The sequence below is a fragment of the Siphateles boraxobius genome, unplaced genomic scaffold (assembly GCF_051911475.1).
Source record: "Siphateles boraxobius isolate OS27281-9 unplaced genomic scaffold, OSU_SipBor_1 6, whole genome shotgun sequence".
NCBI classification, from domain to species: Eukaryota; Metazoa; Chordata; class Actinopteri; order Cypriniformes; family Leuciscidae; genus Siphateles; species Siphateles boraxobius.
This window is the reverse complement of record NW_027509186.1, coordinates 37,035,168-37,056,626: the sequence shown is the minus strand read 5'-3', so window position 1 is coordinate 37,056,626 and position 21,459 is coordinate 37,035,168. Positions and strand designations below refer to the sequence as shown.

The 21,459-nt window shown below is 39.8% G+C and overlaps 1 protein-coding gene and 1 pseudogene across 2 annotated transcripts in view; both read right to left on the bottom strand.

Moving 5' to 3' along the window:
- The window catches only part of LOC143715425 (uncharacterized), a 68,269-nt gene that overhangs the window by 27,758 nt on the left and 19,052 nt on the right, over positions 1–21,459 (bottom strand). The window lies entirely within an intron of this gene.
- LOC143716526 (uncharacterized) overlaps positions 662–21,459 on the bottom strand; it is an 89,893-nt pseudogene continuing 69,095 nt past the window's right edge. The window contains exons 5-11 of the transcript XR_013196004.1: positions 13,208–13,266; positions 12,976–13,095; positions 12,657–12,782; positions 9,830–9,922; positions 8,382–9,358; positions 4,092–4,176; positions 662–2,395 (exon numbers count right to left, since the gene is read on the bottom strand). The product of XR_013196004.1 is annotated as an uncharacterized LOC143716526 (transcript). The remainder of the gene's footprint in view (positions 2,396–4,091; positions 4,177–8,381; positions 9,359–9,829; positions 9,923–12,656; positions 12,783–12,975; positions 13,096–13,207; positions 13,267–21,459) is intronic.

The window sequence follows — 21,459 nt, the reverse complement described above, 5'->3', positions numbered from 1 at the left end:
CTCACTGAATACCGAACTGATTTTCGCGCGGGTTTTTTTTTTTGCTGCAACGGTCATACACGTAGCTACGATACAGGACACATTGAATATTTTGTTCACAAAATACAACTAATAGTATAGGGTAATGTTAAATGTTAAATCTTACTTGTGAAAAGTAATCCCCGAGTAATGGTCCGCCGATTAGAGCAGGAATATGCAGCACAGTGCTCTGGCATCTACTGCTGCTATGCAACGCAAATAGGAGTATGACCGGTTTAAGATGGCGGTCGCATTTCTTGCGCCACAGCGGCCAATAGGGCATCTAGTCTCTATATGATGTCTATGGCCTCGACTCGACTGAATGCGATTGTCCTCTGTCTACACACTCTCTTCTGCGCATGCTCAGTAAGCCCAGTTATTCTTCTTAAAGGGGCCGCATATGCTGTAATGAATGGGCTGTAATGAAATGCATTTTTTTTACATTCTCTGAGGTCCACTTATAATGTTATAACATTTTTTACATAAAAAAAATCTTAATTTTGAAGAAATATTGTCCATTTCGTTTTTAAACCTCTTTCAAACAACGTTTTGATGGGCGTGCCACATTCAAGACTTGGAAGTAAATGGCTATGATTGGGTAATAGTTTTGCATATTAAAATGTGTTCAGCATCCACGCCATAACACATGCGGACTTTATTTATTTAAAAACTTCTGATGTTGAAAAATATCTTGTTACATAGATGAAACATTTGCAAACAATGTGAAACATTTATGCGTATTACATATTGTGGCAAATAAAGTTACAGGATAACTTGTGTAAACAGAATATGAATGAATGTACAATTGTTTGTTGCACTATAATTTTTATGGGCTATGCATCATACAGTGAAAAATGTATACATTGTCATTTGCAGTGTTGTGTTTTAAATAGTACTGTCAATTGATTATAAAAAAAAAACACGGATAAATCACAATTTTTTTCTGTGATAAATCACAATTAAAAACATATGTTTTTGATACATTTTATAATGTAATAATAATCTCCAAGTGAATGTAGAAACAACATAAAGACAGTATATTTTAAATACTTGTTTAAAGGCATATTTTTATGAATGAAGGCATCACTGATACTAAAACAGCTACTGATGTCTGGATAAAAATGACCCCGTCCTCCCCCATTTTAAACACCAATTATAGCCATTCAACATTGCAGTGTAACTGATATCTAACGTTTGCTTTTACATTTATTAGACTTCAAAAATATAACAACTTTTAATTTAAGTGAACTTAAAACAATCTTCACATAAACCCATAATACATGTCATATTTGACTCACAAAATTTTACTTTTAGGAAAAACACCATATTTTATCTCACACTGTTTACTTCTAAGGCATTTGACATGAAAACTCGCAACATTTTTTCATATGTGTGAGAAAGTTTGGTAAATGTCTAAAACTCTTCTCACACGGTGTGCAGTGGTACGGCTTTTCTCCAGTATGAACTCGCTCATGTGATTTCAGGGTTCCAGACTGAGTGAAACTCTTGTCACAATATGAACACTTGTGAGGTTTTTCTCCGGTATGAATTCTTGCGTGCCGTTTCAGTTCACCAGATGTAGTAAAGCTCTTCCCACAGTCACAACACACATGATCTCTCACTTCATTATGTGTTTTCTGATGCCGTTTACAACTTTCCAGTCGTGAAAAACTCTTTCCACAGAGAGAACACGTGTGAGGTCTTTCATCTGAATGAACCTTTAGGTGTTTTTTGAGACATGATGATGAATTAAAATCTTTCCCACACTGATCACAAGTAAATTGCTTTTCTCCAGAGTGAATGTGCAGATGAACACTGAGACTTGATGCATCTTTGAAACTCTTCTCACACTCAGTACAGTGGTACGGCTTCTCTCCGGTATGAATTCGCTCGTGTACTTTAAGGATTCCAGACTGAGAGAAACTCTTGTCACAATATGAGCACTTGTGAGGTTTTTCTCCAGTATGAATTTTTTGGTGGTGTTTCAGATATTCAGCTGTTGTAAAGCTCTTCCTACAGTCACAACACACATGATCTCTCATTTTATTATGTGTTTTCTGGTGCAGTTTAAAATGATCCAACCTTGAAAAACTCTTTCTACAGACAGAACACAAGTGAGGTCTTTCATCTGAATGAACTTTCAGGTGTTTTTTGAGATCTGATGATGAATGAAAATCTTTACCACACTGATCACAGTTGAATGTTTTTTCTCCAGAGTGACGGAGCAGATGATTCCTGAGACTTGATGCTTGAGAAAAACGCTTTCCACACTGAGAGCAGGTGTGCTGCGTTTTGGCCTTTTCTCTTTGAATTTTGAAATCACAATGTTCCTCCTTAACTTCATCTAGTTTATGTTCTTGCTTCACTTCCATCCAGTCTAAAACAAAATATGTTGTGGTTAAGATCAGTTCAAGTGAACATGATTTAATAGAAGAAGGCAATAGAGATCAGGTATCTGTATAAAGAGTCAAATTTTCAATTAGGCAAAGGTTAGTTCTGTCATTTTTGTGTGTATTAATAAAATCAAAATGTGCATGACAAAATCTATGCAAGATCATTATTATTTAGATACACTTCTTAAATCTGTTAAACTTAAGTTTTAATGTCTCTCAGCCGTCAACAATGAAGAATCACAACACAGGCTCATTGGAAAAACGTACCCGGGGCAACATCTCTGCAAAATGCAAAATACGTCCTAATACATATCGCTGCAGTTTCCAACAGAAATGAACACTAGAGGCAGTAAAACAGCAAACACTTTAAATCCTTTAAAAATAAATATATGATTGGGGCAAATTAATAAAGACTTAATTTTACATGGCTCCTTGCTAAATATTATATATATAACCTCAAAACACTTTTTTACCGCAGTTCATAATTTGTCAACGAATACATTTTGGAGTTTGCATCACATAACCAGCTCCATGTTAGGGCTGCACGATTAATCACAATTTACATGCAATAGCACTTAAACCGATTTGGCTTATCGCGATTATGAAATCGCAAATGCTGCAATTATTTTTTATGCTCAGCTTGTCAGTGACGTACGGCTCTGTAAACGCTGCTCCATCTGAAAGTACTGTGAGTTTGAGTCGCTTATAACGTGCATTTGAATAAGCAACAAGCGTCAAACATCTTTCCAAACAAATCATTTATGAGCCTCTTGTCCAACAAAACACAACATTTAATAACATGCTTTTGCTCCAAACTCACTTCATAACGACAGTTGAGCATCCTTCTGTGAGATATTCTTACACAGAATAAGGCAGTTGTGTGTTTATAAGTCATGTTTAAACAAACAAAGCGTTTCAATCTTCTGTTTATTCAGCTACAGCGATAGGGATTTCCTGGAATGATGTCCATTCCAGGAGAATGTATTGATGCATTGTATTTCTGCAGCGGGCGTATTTAGCGTGTCAGCGTGAGAGCGCCCTCTGTGTTCAGATCAGGCAGCGTTTACGCATAAATATATATCACCGCCTTTGCCAAATCACGTGCAGTTTCATTGCGATTAATCGTGCAGCCCTACTCCATGTGTTTGATTTTCTGAGATACTAAGCTTGTTCGGAGGCTCAACTGATACAGAATTGTACTTGTGATGCTGAGATCTTGAGTACGTATCCAATGAAACATGATTTACAACAAAAGAGCTCAAAGATGACTAGAAAGAAGCTAAAATGGCATTGTTGCTTCAGCAACTGCAACTTTGATTTTTTAACACTATTGGGTAGGTTTAGGGTTTAGTGTAAGTCTAAGTGTAAGTGTAAGTGTAAGTGTAAGCTATTTTAAAACACAATTGACATTAACCTTTAGAGACACTTAGGCCTACCGGACATTCCAATTCTGAACTGTGGCGATACATACAAAAACCAACGTAATAAAAAAGTTGCCAGAATCACGTTAATCTGTTTCGTATAAAACTGAACGCGCTTTTATCACCACTCGTTGGACATTTCATTTTGAAACTTTCGAGAAACATGCACGATGCAACGGAATATCATTTTGCATAAAAGTTATCACAGATACGTTTTCCTAATGATCCTGGGCTGAAGAATAAAGAATAGACAACAAACCTGTTTGTTGCTCAGCGTCTTTATGATTTATTCTGGATGGTTCTGGATCACTCATCTCTTCAATCTCCTCTTTAATAAACTCCATCTTTAACAGTCACACAGATTTCAGCTGCTACTCCTGGAGTTTGCCCTTCTATTAGGATGATGTGAATATTCCCAGTAACAACAGATCTGCCAAATTTAAAAAGAAAGATATAGCTATAGTACTGAAATATTAATTATATGTAAATTAAGTGAGCATGTGTTTTCTGTTGGAAATATGGAGTATTTTGATACAGTAAGTATAGTTACATTTAAAACAAGGTTTGGCTAATTGTTGTCCAAAGTCTGACAGAAATAACAGAGCCATCAAGCTTCTTTGTCTATAAAAGTTCCCTGTTTTCACTTCATTCATTATAGTGATGTCTGAGATCTCTTGTAAAGTGGCACATTAAACACATTTTATTGGTGTCAACAGACTGAAACAGAGTGTGAAAAACTCTGCCGACACATTATTACAATTATTAACCAGGACAAACAACACATTTCATTACATTAGTACTTAAACACGTAAACTCTGAAGCTGTTTAATATTAAACTCTGTAATCCGAGAAACATCTCTCACCTGCAGACTGGAAATACGCTATTCATCCGAAGAAAATAATCCACGATCACACGGCCCTTCATTCACGATCGCAAGATAACGTCATGCACTAATTAGCACATCAATGACATTATTACGTCGCATTCTGCCGACTGTAAGCCCTGTAAAATAAACTTGTTTTAATTTTTCTGTTTCTGTTGTAAGACAATATGAATATGAAATAGTGACTGAAACGAGACCCATATGTTAACCAGCAGTCACTTCCAAGCAGCGCTCTTCACTAAAATCCTGAATTATAATCGACACCATACACATACGAAAAAGACAGTTGCTTTGACTTCAGCAAAAAGACATAAAAAGATCGCTCAGGTAAGAAGCAACCAAAACCGAATCGAATTCTTCTATCAAAACAGCTCCTCTCAGCCACTCGCCCTACATTCTTCTGCGCATGCTCACTACGCGCCGTTTCATTCTTGTTAAAGGGGCCTCTTAAATATTCCTACTTAAATCACATAGGCTGCATCCGAAATCGCATACATCCCTAAACTGTATGTGAGAAAGAAGTACGTCCGAATGCACAGTACTCATAAAAGATTAGGCAAATAAAGTACCCGATGATGACCTATAACTTATGGTGAGATTCTAAAGTGTGCATATAATGGACACTTTACTATGCCATGAGGCCATGCGAGAGGATTTGTGAATGACAGTTAAGTGATGTAACTGATGCTGGTAGGTCACATGATAATGACAGCATGGGATATGTAGTATGTCCAGATTACATGCATACTACACACACTCATACTCTATAGAACATACTTTTTTTTAGCGGTCAAGAAGTAATTACTTATTCAAAATAAGAACTACTCAAGAGAGTATACAATTTCGGGCGCAGCCTTACAGTGCCGGTTTGGTGACGAATTGGGTCCTCCTCGAAATCGGGTCTCCATCAGGACCCCAAGCGATCCAATTAGGTGTGTTTGACATCAGCTGCAGCTGGATAAAACCGATCAGCGAGGGGGGCTAAAAACAGAACACCGATTTTGAGGAGGACCCGATTCGTCACCTCACCGGCAATGTATGGCTGAAGTGAAGTTGGACTAATGTTGTCAAAAGGTACCAAGTCGATACTGAAATTTAAAAAATGTGATGCTTTGAGCGCTGTCGAGCGGAATTGTAAACACCTCTGAATGGCCGTTGTGCTCACGCGCTCATCAAATATGTCTATGATTGGCTACAAGGATCAGCGCTTCAAAAACATGTTTGAAAATATACATCAATGACACTCTTCACCGAGCAGAACACAGATACACACGGGAGCGTTTGAAAGCAGGCGTCAAGTGGTGTCGGCGCTGTCTCAAGTCAGACAAAAATTTCGAACTGACAGGCACTTTATTAAATGTATTAAACTTACATTAAATTACTTTTAATAGGCACTCTCCTACAGAATCATGTCATGTTAAATGCTGTTTGAATTACGTTATAAAGACCATTGACATCTGTATCAGTTAGCTTATGTACTAGAATAGCATACAAATACCCAATTAGCCTGATAGCTTAGGTTATTCACAATCATCTTCAATGTACTTACGTGTTAAAGTAAGTGTTAAATATCCAAATATTTCAGTTATAAAAAGAATGTAATGATGTTTATTCACTTAATAGGCTATTATTGTTATTATTATTATTTAATTAACAGGCAACACCTGATCAATGCTTCTAAAACATGTTGTCTTCACCGAGCGCTTACACAGATGCGCACGGGAGCATTTGAAAGCAGGCGTCTTTCAGCAGATATATTAGGGATCCGCTGACAGGCGCCTGCTTTCAAATGCTCCCGTGTGCATCTGTGTAAGCGCTCGGTGAAGACAACATGTTTTTGAAACGTTGATCATTGTAGCCAATCACAGACAAATATGTTGACCGCGTGAACGCAATGGCCAATCAGAGACATACTGTCAAGCGCATGAACGCAATAGCCAATCAGAGACATATATGTTGAGCACATGAACACAATGACCAATCAGAGACATATATGTTGAGCACATGAACGCAATGGCCAATCAGAGACATATATGTTGAGCGCTGAAACGCAATGGCCAATCAGAGACATATATGTTGAGCACGTGAATGCAATGGACAATCAGAGACATACTGTCGAGCGCATGAACACAATGGCCAATAAGAGACGTATATGTTGAGCGCATGAACACAATGGCTAATCAAAGACATATATGTTGAGCGCTGAAACGCAATGGTCAATCAGAGACATATATGTTGAGCACGTGAACGCAATGGCCAATCAGAGACATACTGTCGAGCACATGAACACAATGGCCAATAAAGGACATATATGTTGAGCGCATGAACGCAATAGACAATCAGAGACACATATGTTGAGCGCATGAACGCAACGCCCAATCAGAGACATATATGTTGAGCACTTAAACGCAACGGCCAATCAGAGACATATATGTTGAGAGCTTAAACACAATGGCCAATCAGAGACATATATGTTGAGCGCGTGAACACAATGGCCAATCAGAGACATATATGTTGAGCGCATGAACACAATGGCCAATCAGAGACATATAAGTTGAGCGCGTCAACGCAATGGCCAATCAGAGACATAGATGTTGAGCGCATGAACGCAATGGCCAATCAGAGACATATATATTGAGCGCGTGAACACAAGGGCCAATCAGAGACATATATGTTGAGCGCATGAACACAATGGCCAATCAGAGACATATATGTTGAGCGCATGAACGCAATGGCCAATCAGAGACATATATTTTGAGCGCATGAACACAATGGCCAATCAGAGACATATATGTTGAGCGCATGAACGCAATGGCCAATCAGAGACATATATATTGAGCGCTTGAACACAATGGCCAATCAGGGACATATATGTTGAGCGCGTCAACGCAATGGCCAATCAGAGGTGTTTAAGAATCCGCTCAACAGCGCTCAAAATGCTAGAGGGAAATGCTGGTATTGTCACACTTTTTAAATTTCAGTACCAGTATAGTTCCATAGTATTTTCTTTCCCCCTTACTATAGAAGTAAATGGGTGCCGTCTGGTTACTAACGTTCTTTATAATATCTTCTTTTGTGTTAAACAGAACTAAGAAACTCACACAGGTTTGGAACAACATGAAGGTAAGTAAATGTTAACATTTTCATTTTTGGGTGAACTGTCCCTTTAAGTGTTCCTTAAAGTTCTTTTAACATTTAAAATTCTTTCCACACTGTTTACTTTCTGAAAAATGTATTTTTACATTATCCAGTTATGAAATCCTGATGATTGTCCTGTAATTTATATTTGTACATGCTCACAACTACTGCAAAATGATCAAGAGTTTTGTGTATTGTTTAAAGTTTTTACAGCTTCTATTATTTTCTAAGTGCATCCACCAAATCTGGTGAACTGAAGCTTTGGTACTTTATTGTTCTTCAGCAGTCAATAATGAAGGATAAAAATGAACTCCAACCTCTTTGTATGATACAAGAACTAATCATTTGATTGACAATAATACTGTACATACCAAACACAGTATTCAAATTAAAATAAAACTCATTAAAAAAACTCATTAATGTGATTAAAACATAACAAATTCTCAGTGTTCATTAAATAGATCAATCAAGACAAGATGTTTCGGTTTTATTTCTTTTATATGTACTATCAGAAGACAATTTAGTACACTTAGTAAATAATAAAAACTCTTCCCACACTGAGTACAGTATTATGGCTTTTCTCCAGTATGATGTTGCACATGTGATTTCAGAGATTCTGACCGAGTGAAACTCTTGTCACAATATGAGCACTTGTAAGGTTTTTCTCCAGTATGAGTTCTTTGGTGCCGTTTCAGACAGTCATCTCTAGTAAAGCTCTTCCCACAGTCACAACACACATGATCTCTCACTTCATTATGTGTTTTCTGGTGCACTTTAAAACTCTTCAGCCGTGACAAACTCTTTCCACAGAGAGAACACACATAAGGCTTCTCATCTGAATGAGCTTTCTGGTGGTCTTTTAGATCTGATGACAAGGTAAAATATTTACCACACTGATCACATTTAAATGTTTTTTCTCCAGAATGACGAAGCAGATGAACACTTAGACCTGATGCTTGAGAAAAACTCTTTCCACACTGAGTGCATGTATACGGTTTCTCTCCAGTATGAATTCTTTGGTGCCGTTTCAGATGACTAGGTGTAGTAAAGCTCTTTCCACAGTCACAACACACATGATCTCTCACACCTGTATGCATTTTCTGGTGAAGTTTAAAACTGTCCAGCCTTGGAAAACTGTTTCCACAGAGAGAACACACATAAGGCTTCTCATCCGAATGAATTTTCAGGTGTTCTTTTAGATCTGATGACAAATTAAAATCTTTACCGCACTGAACACAGTTAAATTTTTTTGCTCCACAGTGAAGGCGCAGATGTTTACTGAGACCTGATGCTCGAGAAAAACTCTTTCCACACTGAGGGCATGTATACGGTTTCTCTCCAGTATGAGTTCGCATGTGTCTGTTAAGGTTTCCTTTTTTTGGGAAACTCTTTCCACACTGTGAGCAGGAATGCAGCTTTTTGGCTTTTGTTCTTTGAGTTTTGAAGTCACAGTGTTTCGTTACGTAATTTGGTTTGTGTCGTTGCTCTTCCACTTTCTGCTGGTCTAAAAAAATGTATTAAGCAGTTAGAATCAGTTCAATGAGGTAATATCTGAAAAATAAGAACACTTATTAGACAAAAACACTTAGTTAACATTAGTTAACTAATTTAGTTAACATGATGTAACAATAAACATTACTTCTACAGCATTACTTATATATTATATTTTATTGACCAACATTAACAAAGATAAATGTATACATAAATAAATAAATAAATACTGTAATAAATGTATTGCTCATGGTTAGTTCATGTTAGTTAATACATTAGCTAATGTTAACACATAAGACCTAAAATGTTACCAAAATATATCCTTGATGTGCAAAGGTCAGTTCTGTCATTTACTTGTTAATATGATTAAAACTGGCTTATGATCATTTAGATGCGTTTTTCTATCATGTATCATACATATACTGCTTATTATTTCACAGCCATCAAAGCAGTCAACAATGAAGAATCAAGAATGGACACCAACCTATTTGTTCCTCAATATCTTCATGTTTTATTCTGGATGGTTTTGGATCACTCATGTCTTCAATCTCCTCTTTAATAAGCTCCATCTTTAACAGTCACACAGATTTCAGCTGCTACTCCTGGAGTTTGTCCTTCTCTTGTAGGATGATGGGAATATTCCCAGTATTTATTGGTGAATTGTTGTGGGAGGGGCTTCACTGCAGGTGTGAACTGTGATCACTGTGTGATACTGACGCCCACAGGACCAGATCTGGAAAAATCAAAGATAAATTACTGAATTTATCCTGGATTACTTTAACAGCAAACACATATGTTGCCTTTAATGTAGTTCAAATATACAGTTTTTTGATGGTTGTATATTAGTAGCATATAAAACGTCTCGGTTACGTATGTAACCCTCGTTCCCTGAGGGAGGCAACAGAGGACGACACTTTGGACTGACTGATGAATAGGAATCTCGCTAGAGAGGTTAGTCTCCTTCGAGTGTAACTAAACGAGCCAATGCACACTGGTATGCGATATTTGCATCTGTCGCTCCTCCTCGCAGCACGGGTATAAATGAGTAGCAGGTGCATTTCATGTAAGGTTTTCACTGAGGAGCCGAGCTAGTGACCTGGGTAGGGTTGCAACAGCCGTTCATAAGTTCTTTCTTAAATTGGAATGTCAAGTCCACACTAGAGCCTTAGTAACTACTAGCTAGTTTGTAACTAACTCTGTACTTTATTCCATTGCACCATTTGTTCGTAAGGCAGACGGTATCTAGTAGGTCGTAAGTTCTCCGTAAAGTAATACGTAGTCGCATAATATGACGTTTACCCTCGATGATCCAATAGTAGCATTCAAATACGTGAGCAGAAGTTTTGTTGAAATGCAGTCAATTTCAGTTTACCATTCATTCTAACTTATTTTACCTCATGTAACCGACGGTAGAAATAAGGTTCCATTAAATATGATACTTAATCATGAATAACATAAGTGTTTTTATATGTAAATTTCATTCAGAAACTGTATTTGAAACAAAACGATTAAGGATAAATAAATAAGTACTTAAAGGGATAGTTCACCCAAAAATGAAAATTCTGTCAGTATTTACTCACCCTCATGTTGTTCCAACCCCGTAAGACCTTCGTTCATCTTCGGAACACAAATTAAGATATTTTTGACGAAATCTGAGAGCTGCATCAGTCCTCCTCAGGCTTCTTCAGGGATTGAAACTTGCCAGTCCCGAAAATGTATTAAAGACATAGTTAAAATAGTCCAAGTGACTACAGTGACTGAATCTTAAGTTTATCAAGCGACGAGAATACTTTTTGTGCGCAAAAACGAACAAAAATAACAACTTTATTTCAACTTTTCATTTCCTTCTCTGTGGGCCTCGACTCAGTTCACTAGTATAATAGCGTAAGCTTCTGTTGTTGTACGTCACACGCATTTTATGTGTTTGTCACATTTCTTCAGTAAGAATAATAATTTCTATAAGTTTACTCTAAAATAGTGAAATGTATCCCCTGTCTAACTATACTGTTAACTGTTGCTTGTCACACATGGGCAGAAATGCCATAACATAACAAAAATGCGCTCATAATTCAAGATATAGAGACCAAAAAAAAAACCCTGCAATGAGTATTTACTCTGTATTTACTCGACTCAGTTCACTAGTATAATAGCGTAAGCTTCTGTTGTTGTACGTCACACGCATCACACACATGACCAGCGTCAGCCAATAGTGAGCCTACGTGTGACGTAGCACTACGCAATTACACCACGTGAACTGACTAGAGGCCCACAGAGAAGGAAATAGTTGAAATAAAGTCGTTATTTTTGTTTGTTTTTGCACACAAAAAGTATTCTCGTCGCTTGATAAAATTGGGATTGAGCCACTGTAGTCACTTGGACTATTTTAACGATCTCTTTAATAACTTTTCGGGGATGGCAAGTTTGAATCCCTGAAGAAGCCTAGGAGGAGTGATCCAGCTCCCAGATTTCATCAAAAATATCTTAACTCGTGTTCCGAAGATGAACGAAGGTCTTACGGGGTTGGAACAACATGAGGGTGAGTAAATACTGACAGAATTTTCATTTTTGGGTGAACTATCCCTTTAAGAAATGACATTTATTGATTTACTGATTTCATTTGACATGCACAACAAGGACCGATGGGACAGATGCACACAGCTGCGCGCTGTTAGGATTGTTAGTGGGTTCATGTTCATGAGCCGCTAACAAAGTAGGCTAATCTACTCACATAATGTTCAATCTCTTAAAATGTAAGAGAGTGTAAATGTCAGCATTATCATATATGTCTAAAGAATTTAAATCTGTCTGTCAGGTAAAAGAAGAGCTTATTGATATAGGTGAGTCTGCTATTTTATTCAAACCGTTACCCCTGATCGGAGGGTTCCGTAAATATTTAGTTTATACATAGAGTTAAGCTTCAACTAAGTTTAATGGTGCAACGCAAAAATATTTAGTAGTGCGTAAGTTGTAACTTAGTGCCCATTTATGTCAAAATTAGGCTAAGTTGTAACTTACAAACAGCTGATGCAACCGCCCCCTAGCCCCCCAGCGGTGGTACAGCAACTGTGGTGACGGGACGTACATACATACGTAATCGAGACGTTCCCTTTCAGTCAGTCACGTTCGACACCACGTCTTCGTAGACAGAATTTTTAACTCCACTGACTGCAGAGGTTCAAAGTGGGACCTCTGCAATGCCATAGGCACCAGAGATAATTCCCAAGAGCGTATAGCATGAGGGCAAGGCAGATTTACCCTTTTAGCACCCCTCAGGAACCTGATGACCAGGTCGTGCTTTCCTAAGGACTTACCTTCAACCACATTGTGATGTGCAGCAATAGCGGCAACATACATTCTGGGGATGGAGGGAAACAGTCTTTGCTCCAACTCATCTTGCAGGAAGGAAAGCACAACACTGATCAGGCACTTTCGGGGATCTTCCAGTTGGGAAGAACACCACTCAACAAAAATCACAGGTCTGCAGGTGCCATAGGGTTCCCCGTCTCTGAGCAAGCAGATCCTTCCCCAAAGGAATGCAGCAGGGAGGGGCTGTCGTGAGGAGCATGAGTTTTGGGAACCAGGTCAGATTGGGCCAATAGGGCGCAACTAGCAAGACCGGTGAGAGCTCACTGGCTGCATGATTGAGCATGTCTGGGATGTGACTGGCCCGAAGTGACCTCATAGGCTTCTGACTCCAAAGGAGGAGATAGAGGAGGAGTTGCCACATGTGGCGGGAGCATACTTCAGCACCTGAATGGACATGCGGTTGACACATCACACAAGGACAATGATAACACCACTCAGTCACAACAACCTCTGCTCACGGACAAAATCTCAGCTGAGCCCTGCCCACAGAGCTCACCACAGACAGACTGTGACATATTAGAACTGCTCCAAGATTCAACATCCAAAGACGACTTTCTGAAAAACAGCCAGGGAAATCAGGACAACATATTACAGCCTCCAATAACACCAGAGCAATAGCCGCTCTCACCTGACATGTTATCCCTCTCTCCAGCATCTCCACTTCTGTGCTTCTCAGAGAAAATGGAACAACTGGTGTATGCTGGAACTAGACTATCCCACTCTTTTGCTGCAAGCTCCCAGATACCAACCAAAAAACGCTAGGCCCTGCAACCACCAAAGCCTGCGGGCCCAGCTCGCCCTCCCCCTCCTCCTGTGGGAGCTCTTCGGCCTCTGCCACAACACCTGGGCCCACACCCTCCTCCAGCGGCTCAAGGTGAACCAAAAACAACTGATACCAGCTCTCAGTGATATGTGTCGGGTCCCCGCTATGACAACAATAACTTTCTCAAATGTTTACAGAACAAGCGGGACCCAGTGTGCCTGTATCTTTCTCTATTGCTGTACGATTACATAATAGAAAGTTTAAGGCCTTCAAAATCTTCCAGTTGGGAAGAACACCACTCAACAAAAATCACAGGTCTGCAGGTGCCATAGGGTGCCCCGTTTCTGAGCAAGCAGATCCTTCCCCAGAGGAATGCAGCAGGGAGGGGCTGTCGTGAGGAGCATGAGTTTTGGGAACCAGGTCAGGTTGGGCCAATAGGGCGCAACTAGCAAGACCGGTGAGAGCTCACTGGCTGCACGATTGAGCATGTCTGGGATGTGAATGGCCCGAAGTGACCTCATAGGCTTCTGACTCCAAAGGAGGAGATAGCGGAGGAGTTACCACATGTGGCGGGAGCATACTTCAGCACCTGAATGGACATGCGGTTGACACATCACACAAGGACAATGATAACACCACTCATCCACAACAACCTCTGCTCACGGACAAAATCTCAGCTGAGCCCTGCCCACAGAGCTCACCACAGACAGACTGTGACATATTAGAACTGCTCCAAGATTCAACATCCAAAGACGACTTTCTGAAAAACAGCCAGGGAAATCAGGACAACATATTACAGCCTCCAATAACACCAGAGCAACAGCCGCTCTCACCTGACATGTTATCCCTCTCTCCAGCATCTCCACTTCTGTGATTCTCAGAGAAAATGGAACAACTGGTGTATGCTGGAACTAGAATATCCCACTCTTTTGCTGCAAGCCCCCAGATACCAACCAAAAAACGCTAGGCCCTGCAACCACCAAAGCCTGCGGGCCCAGCTCGCCCTCCCCCTCCTCCTGTGAGAGCTCTTCGGCCTCTGCCACAACACCTGGGCCCACACCCTCCTCCAGCGGCTCAAGGTGAACCAAAAACAACTGATACCAGCTCTCAGTGATATGTGTCGGGTCCCCGCTATGACAACAATAACTTTCTCAAATGTTTACAGAACAAGCGGGAACCCAGTGTGCCTGTATCTTTCTCTATTGCTGTACGATTACATAATAGAAAGTTTAAGGCCTTCAAAAGCCGTACAGCAAACCCATCTAATCTGGTGCCTATTACACGACAAACTAATATTGCTGTGGGGACAAAAAGTAAGACTGTTAAGTTTGCACTTTTAAACATCCGCTCACTTAAAAATAAATCACTTCTAGTCAACGACTTAATAACCACTTACAACCTAGATTTTATGTTGCTAAATGAAACTTGGCTAGAAGACAGCTGCAGTGCAACAGTCCTCAATGAAACAGCCCCTCCTAACTTTACTTTTATGAGTGTCTGTAGAGCTGTCAGAAGAGGTGGAGGTTTAGCTGCTCTTTTTAAAGATGTCTATCAATGTAAGCAAATATCATTTGGGAATTACCTGTCTTTCGAATATCTGGGTATTGTGTTAAAAGGTGCTCCACGCATTTTACTTATCATTATTTACAGGCCTCCAAAATACTCTCCAGCCTTTGCTGAGTACTTTACAGAATTGTTATCAACAATTTCCTCAGAGTTTGACTGCTTTGCCATTGCTGCAGATTTTAACATTCACATAGATAATGCAGAAACCAATATGGCAAAATAAATCAAAACTGTTTTAAAAACTTTTGATCTGACTCCGCATGTACATGGACCCACACATAATCGTGGACACACTCTAGATTTACTTATCAGTAAGGGTCTAAAAATTTCATCAAATGTTATTAAGGATGTAGCACTGTCTGATCATTTTAGTATTTTTTTTGATATATTGATCTCTCCTGCTATTGAAGCTAGATCTTTGTCTGTCAAGAAGAGATGCTTAAATGAGAACACTAGTGTACTATTTATGAAGGCCATATCTTTAACAGCAAGCATATCTGCTGACTCAGTTGATTTTCTCCTTGATTCTTTTAACTCAAAATTTAAGAGTGTAATTGATGATATTCCTCCTGTGAAAGTCAGGAGGAAGAATGGCAGACAAAAAGCACCTTGGAGAAACTCAACAGCAGTGCAAAATATGAAAAGACAATGCAGAAAAGCAGAGCGCATGTGGCAGAAGACAAAACTTGTAGTCCATTATAACATCTGCAAAGACAGCATCCATGCTTTCAATAAGGAACTAGGAAAAGCTAGACAGACTTTCTTTTCGAATATTATAAACAGCAATATAAACAACACGCACACTCTTTTTGCTACTGTAGAGAGACTGACTAACCCCCCAAGCCAGATACCCAGTGAAATGCTCTCAGACAGCAATTGCAGTGAGTTTGCCTCCTTCTTCTCTGAGAAAATCAATAATATCAGAAAGGTGATCAGCTCATCCTTGAGTTGCGCTGGGGTCAGAAAGATCAGACCACAGCCTGAGAAAGTAGTCACTATGTCTGATTTCGAAGAAATAAATGGCAAAATTTTGGAAGATACTGTACAGCACCTTAAAACATCAACCTGTGCTCTTGACGCACTTCCCACATCTTTCTTCAAAAGTGTGTTTAACTGTTTAGAAGAAGATCTCCTAGAAGTGGTAAATGCCTCACTTCTCTCTGGGAGTTTTCCGAACTCCCTGAAAACTGCAGTTGTCATGGCCCTCCTGAAAAAGAGCAATCTGGATAAGACCATATTAAACAACTATAGATCGATCTCAAATCTTCCTTTTATAGGCAAGATCATTGAAAAAGTTGTCTTCAATCAGCTGAACAAATTATTAAGCTCGAATGGATACTTTGACAATTTTCAATCTGTTTCCGACCGCATCACAGCACCGAGACAGCGCTCATAAAGATAATAAACGATATTCGCTTAAGGCGAGACACGGCAGGCAAAAACATCGATTTTTTATGCAGTGGTCAGTTTTGAGATTTTGGGCTAGTTTACTTCTTCAATGTGTGTTCTTTCAAACTGCTTTAAAGAAAACATTGAAAATATACATTAAGATGTTTATTTTATTACATTTTGTTTACTTGCGCCAGTAAGTTTCTCCCGAATTCACCAAGAAGTTAGCATTCTAACGCGACATGCAGTGCTCAGTCTGTTTACTGAAGTCTGTCATGACCGGTGTCGTTGGAAAGCTCTGGGTCTCATGCACAACGCTGTGTAACCCATATATGGGCATTTCCTTTCTATCAGTAGCCAATCATGAATGTCCAAAGGGGGATTTAAAGCTAATGACGAAATCTCATTGGCTACTGCTGGTTTCTGCTAACGTGATTCGCTCAGACGCATCACGTGGTGTACTCTGACACTTCCGTGTTTAGCTTGCCGCGAGACTTTCGAAAATGCCGCTAACACCGCAAATCTCAAGGAAAAAAAAAAACGGCAATTGCGCTTTGCAAGATGTGGAAAGGGAAAGCAATCAGATGGGTTAGGTGAAAAAACACCAGGAAGCAGCACATCTGCCCGTAAGCTGACGTTGGGAAACCGGGGTGGGTTTAATGACAGTGCCGCTGACTGTGGGACACAGCAGTGGCTGATTATGCATGTCGCACGTCTGAAAAAATTAATAAATGATCTCTTGTGCCCTAATTGTGCTGCATCAAGTCTATTTATTAACATTGATCCAGTGAACCATGGATTTTGTAGCAGTTTGCTTCTAGAGTGCAGTAATTGCAAAGGGGAGAATGTGTATAGGCGAAGCATCTACACATCCACACGGCTGCAAAGCGAAACGAGAGGTGATGTCGCTTTTGACGTGAACGTCCGCATGGTGCTTTTAGCCCATGAATTAGGGATGGGATATGCAGCACTGAGGAAGGTCAGCAAGGTGTTGGGGATCCCTTCCCTTCACCTGAAAACATACCAGAGGCATGACAAGAGAGTCACAGGTAGGCTTTCGAAATAGGGATAGGACAGGGATGTTGATTTTGGAGGTCTAATGACCTGTTACATTTATCATAGTGTTGTTGTAACAGTGAACATATTTTATTGGATTGAACACACACACACACACACACACACACACACACACACACACACACGCACGCACGCACACGCATACATACACATACACATTAACAGTAGGCTGCATCACATACACGCACAATTATGAATCTGTTATAATAGTATAACATAGGATGGCCTTATTCTTTAGTCATTTACTGTTTGCTTGTCCAATTGGCTGCTATGACTGCATGGTCTACTCCCTGGTCCTTTCAAAAAAAAATTTGCCACTCAAATGTACTGTTTCAATAAAGTCAACAAAAAAGGAACAGTTCTTGACACAACATGCATTTTAATCTTAGTGGCAGAAATTGAGAGAGGCCTGGAGTCACTGCACAAGACTAGGGAGCAGATCAGACAGGCCTATGCAGACGTTGATCCAGAGTTGGCAGAGTTGCTGAGGGAGGATGCTGATGCTGTAATTAACATCGGTGTCTCTTTTGATGGCACCTGGCAAAAAAGAGGCTTCACTTCCCATTATGGCATTGGTGTTTGTATCGACATTCTTACAGGACTTGTCATTGACTTTGAGGTCTTATCCTCTTACTGTCATGCTTGTGTCCTAAAGCAAAGTGCCAAGAATGAAGGGAAGTGACTGTGGAGGAATTTGACAGCTGGAGGGAGACGCACACTGACTGTGCAAAGAATTTCACAGGCTCTAGTAAGGCAATGGAGCAAGAGGCAGCAAAGAGGATGTGGACTAGATCAGTCAGTCGCCACCAGCTGCGGTACACTGAGATGCTCTCAGATGGGGATAGCTCTGCTTTTAAGGAAGTACTGTCACTAAACCCATACCCTGGGCATGAGATTGTAAAGCTGGAATGTATAAACCATGCTCACAAGCGAATGGGCACAGCGCTCAGAAAATTTAGTGGCGAACGCAAATTGGGAGGCAAGGGTTTGGGGAAACTGACTGCAAATAAATGCAAAACACTGCAAAATTATTACAGGGGGGGCAATTTTGAATAACCAGGGGTCACTGGAAACAATGAAAGCAGAGATATGGGCAGGCCTTCTCCACTGCATGTCAACAAATGAAACACCATTACATACTAGGTGCAATCCATCTTGGTGTTGGTATCGGAGGGCAGAAGACAAAAATGAGACCCCCGAAAGCCACACACGACATGCTGCAAACTACCTATCCCACGAGGTGGGCCAGAAACTTCTCCCCATTTATTTCTGCATGCATATATCACCGCATGTCAAGTGATAGCTTGCTGCAAAGAATGCAGCATGGTGGCACACAAAATGCAAATGAGTGCCTCAATTCTGTGATATGGGCCCGCTGCCCAAAAACAGTTTTTGTAGGCAAGAACAGGGTCGAGGCAGCGGCAAGCATGGCCATCTCCACTTTTAATGAGGGTGCCTCAGCTATGCTTAATGTGATGGCAAACTTATGGCTGGAGAGCACACTTATTACAGTGAACACCATCAAGCAGGCAGACCTGCTCAGGGTGTCCAAAGCAAACGCCATTCAGTCCGCAAGTGCAAAACGCAAACGAAAACTTGTGAGCACAGACAAGAAAGTGAAAAGGCACCAGCAAGAGATGTCAGAGGGACCTACATATGGTGCTGGAATGGATCATTAGACTTTAGAAAGCTGTGACAGCTACTGTTGGTATTGTTCTGTGTCCATAACTGTCCAGCGTGGGTTTTGTCGGCAACTTTGTGCATGATACACCAATGTTAATTAATTGAGTTACTGCCGTTGTAGGCCTTATATGCATGCCATGTTATTAAATAATCAGTTTTCATAAGCTTGAAATATTATATATTATTATTACTAAGGGCCTGAGCATTTATTCTGTTTTTGAAAAATGTTTTCCAATAGAAATGTATTAAATTCCCCTATTTAAATCTTTAAATGCCGTTTTCTCAAAATGAGTTTTTTGTCATTCTCCAGTAGAAACTTCTCAGCCTGTGTAGCACCTATGTACACCAAACTTTCCAGTTATACACTTAGCAGTATTCTGAAGATATTTTCAGAGGGATCTGTTAATAAATCATTCCTGCCCTGATTTATGTGACATTTTAATAAAAAAAATAAGGCGAAAATCGATTTTTTAAGGCTATGAACAGTCTATTTTGATTTCCTATGTAATGAAAGCATATATCCTGAAATCCCTCTGAAATTTTGTTTTCATCTTGTGTGTAAACAAAATGAAAAAAGAATTTTGCACCTGGCTTTATCATGTGTTCAGATCTATCTACCGAAAATATATGCAAAATCGCGCATATTTAATGAGATAATGCCTAATTTGCATAATCAAACATAAAAAATTTAAAAACTTGAAATACATTTTTTTTATATACTTATGCAAGTAATCAACTGAGGAGGTTTCATGGTGATATCTATTATATAAAATTTTTACCCTATTCACCTGTAGTGTCTCGCCTTAAATACTGATACAAGCAAATTATCAGTGCTGGTACTACTCGACCTCAGTGCTGCATTTGACACTATCGATCACAACATACTTCTTGACAGGCTGGAAAAATGGGTCGGGCTTTCTGGGATAGTCCTAAAATGGTTCAGGTCATACTTAGGAGGGAGAGGTTATTATGTGAGTATTGGAGATCATAAGTCTGAATGGAGAACCATGACATGCGGAGTCCCTCAAGGCTCAATTCCTGCGCCACTCCTATTCAACCTGTACATGCTCCCAATGAGCCGAATAATGAGAAATAACCAAATCGCTTACCACAGCTATGCAGACGACACACAGCTCTACTTAGCCCTATCGCCTAACGATTACAGCCCCATTAACTCCCTGTTCCAATGCATTGATGAAGTAAACAATTGGATGTGCCAAAACTTTCTTCAGTTAAACAAAGACAAAACTGAAGTCATTGCGTTTGGAAACAAAGATGAAGTTCTCAAGGTGACCGCATACCTTCAGTCTAGGGGTCAAACAACTAAAAATCAAGTTAGGAATGTTGGTGTGACTCTAGAGTCAGACCATAGTTTCAGTAGTCATGTCAAAGCAATAACTAAATCAGCATACTATCACCTGAAAAATATTGCAAGAATTAGATGCTTTGTTTCCAGTCAAGACTTAGAGAAACTTGTGCATGCTTTCATCCCCAGCAGGGTGGATTATTGTAATGGACTCCTCATTGGCCTTCCAAAAAAGACCATAAGACAGTTGCAGCTCATACAGAACGCTGCTGCTAGGATTCTGAGCAGAACCAGAAAATATGAACACATCACACCAGTCCTAAGGTGTTTACACTGACTGCCAGTTAGATTTAGGATTGATTTTAAAGTATTAGTACTGGTATATAAATCACTCAATGGCCTAGGACCTCAATACATTGCAGATATGCTCAGTGAATATAAACCCAACAGATCACCTAGATCATTTGGATCACATCAGCTTGAAATACCAAGGGTTCACTCTAAGCATGGCGAGTCCGCATTTAGCTACTATGCCAGCCGCAGCTGGAACCAGCTTCCAGAAGAGATCAGATGTGCTTCTACAGTAGTCACATTCAAATCTAGACTCAAAACACATCTGTTTAGCTGTGCATATGCTGAATGAGCGCTGTACCACTGTTCGTCCGACTGCTCGTGCTGTATTTTATTTTATTTTTTATTCTAAACTGTTTTAATTATTCTGTATTTTATCTTTTATTCTAAACTGTTTTAATTATTCTGATTTCTTTTGATTATTTTTAATGTCTTCTATGTAAAGCACTTTGAATTACCATTGTGTATGAAATGCGCTATATAAATAAACTTGCCTTGCCTTGCCTTGCCATAGACCACCCTGAGGGTTGATGTACGCAACGGTTGTAGTGCTGTCCATACGAACCAGTACGTGCTTGCCATGTAGCAGCACTTTGAAGTGGTCCAGCACAAG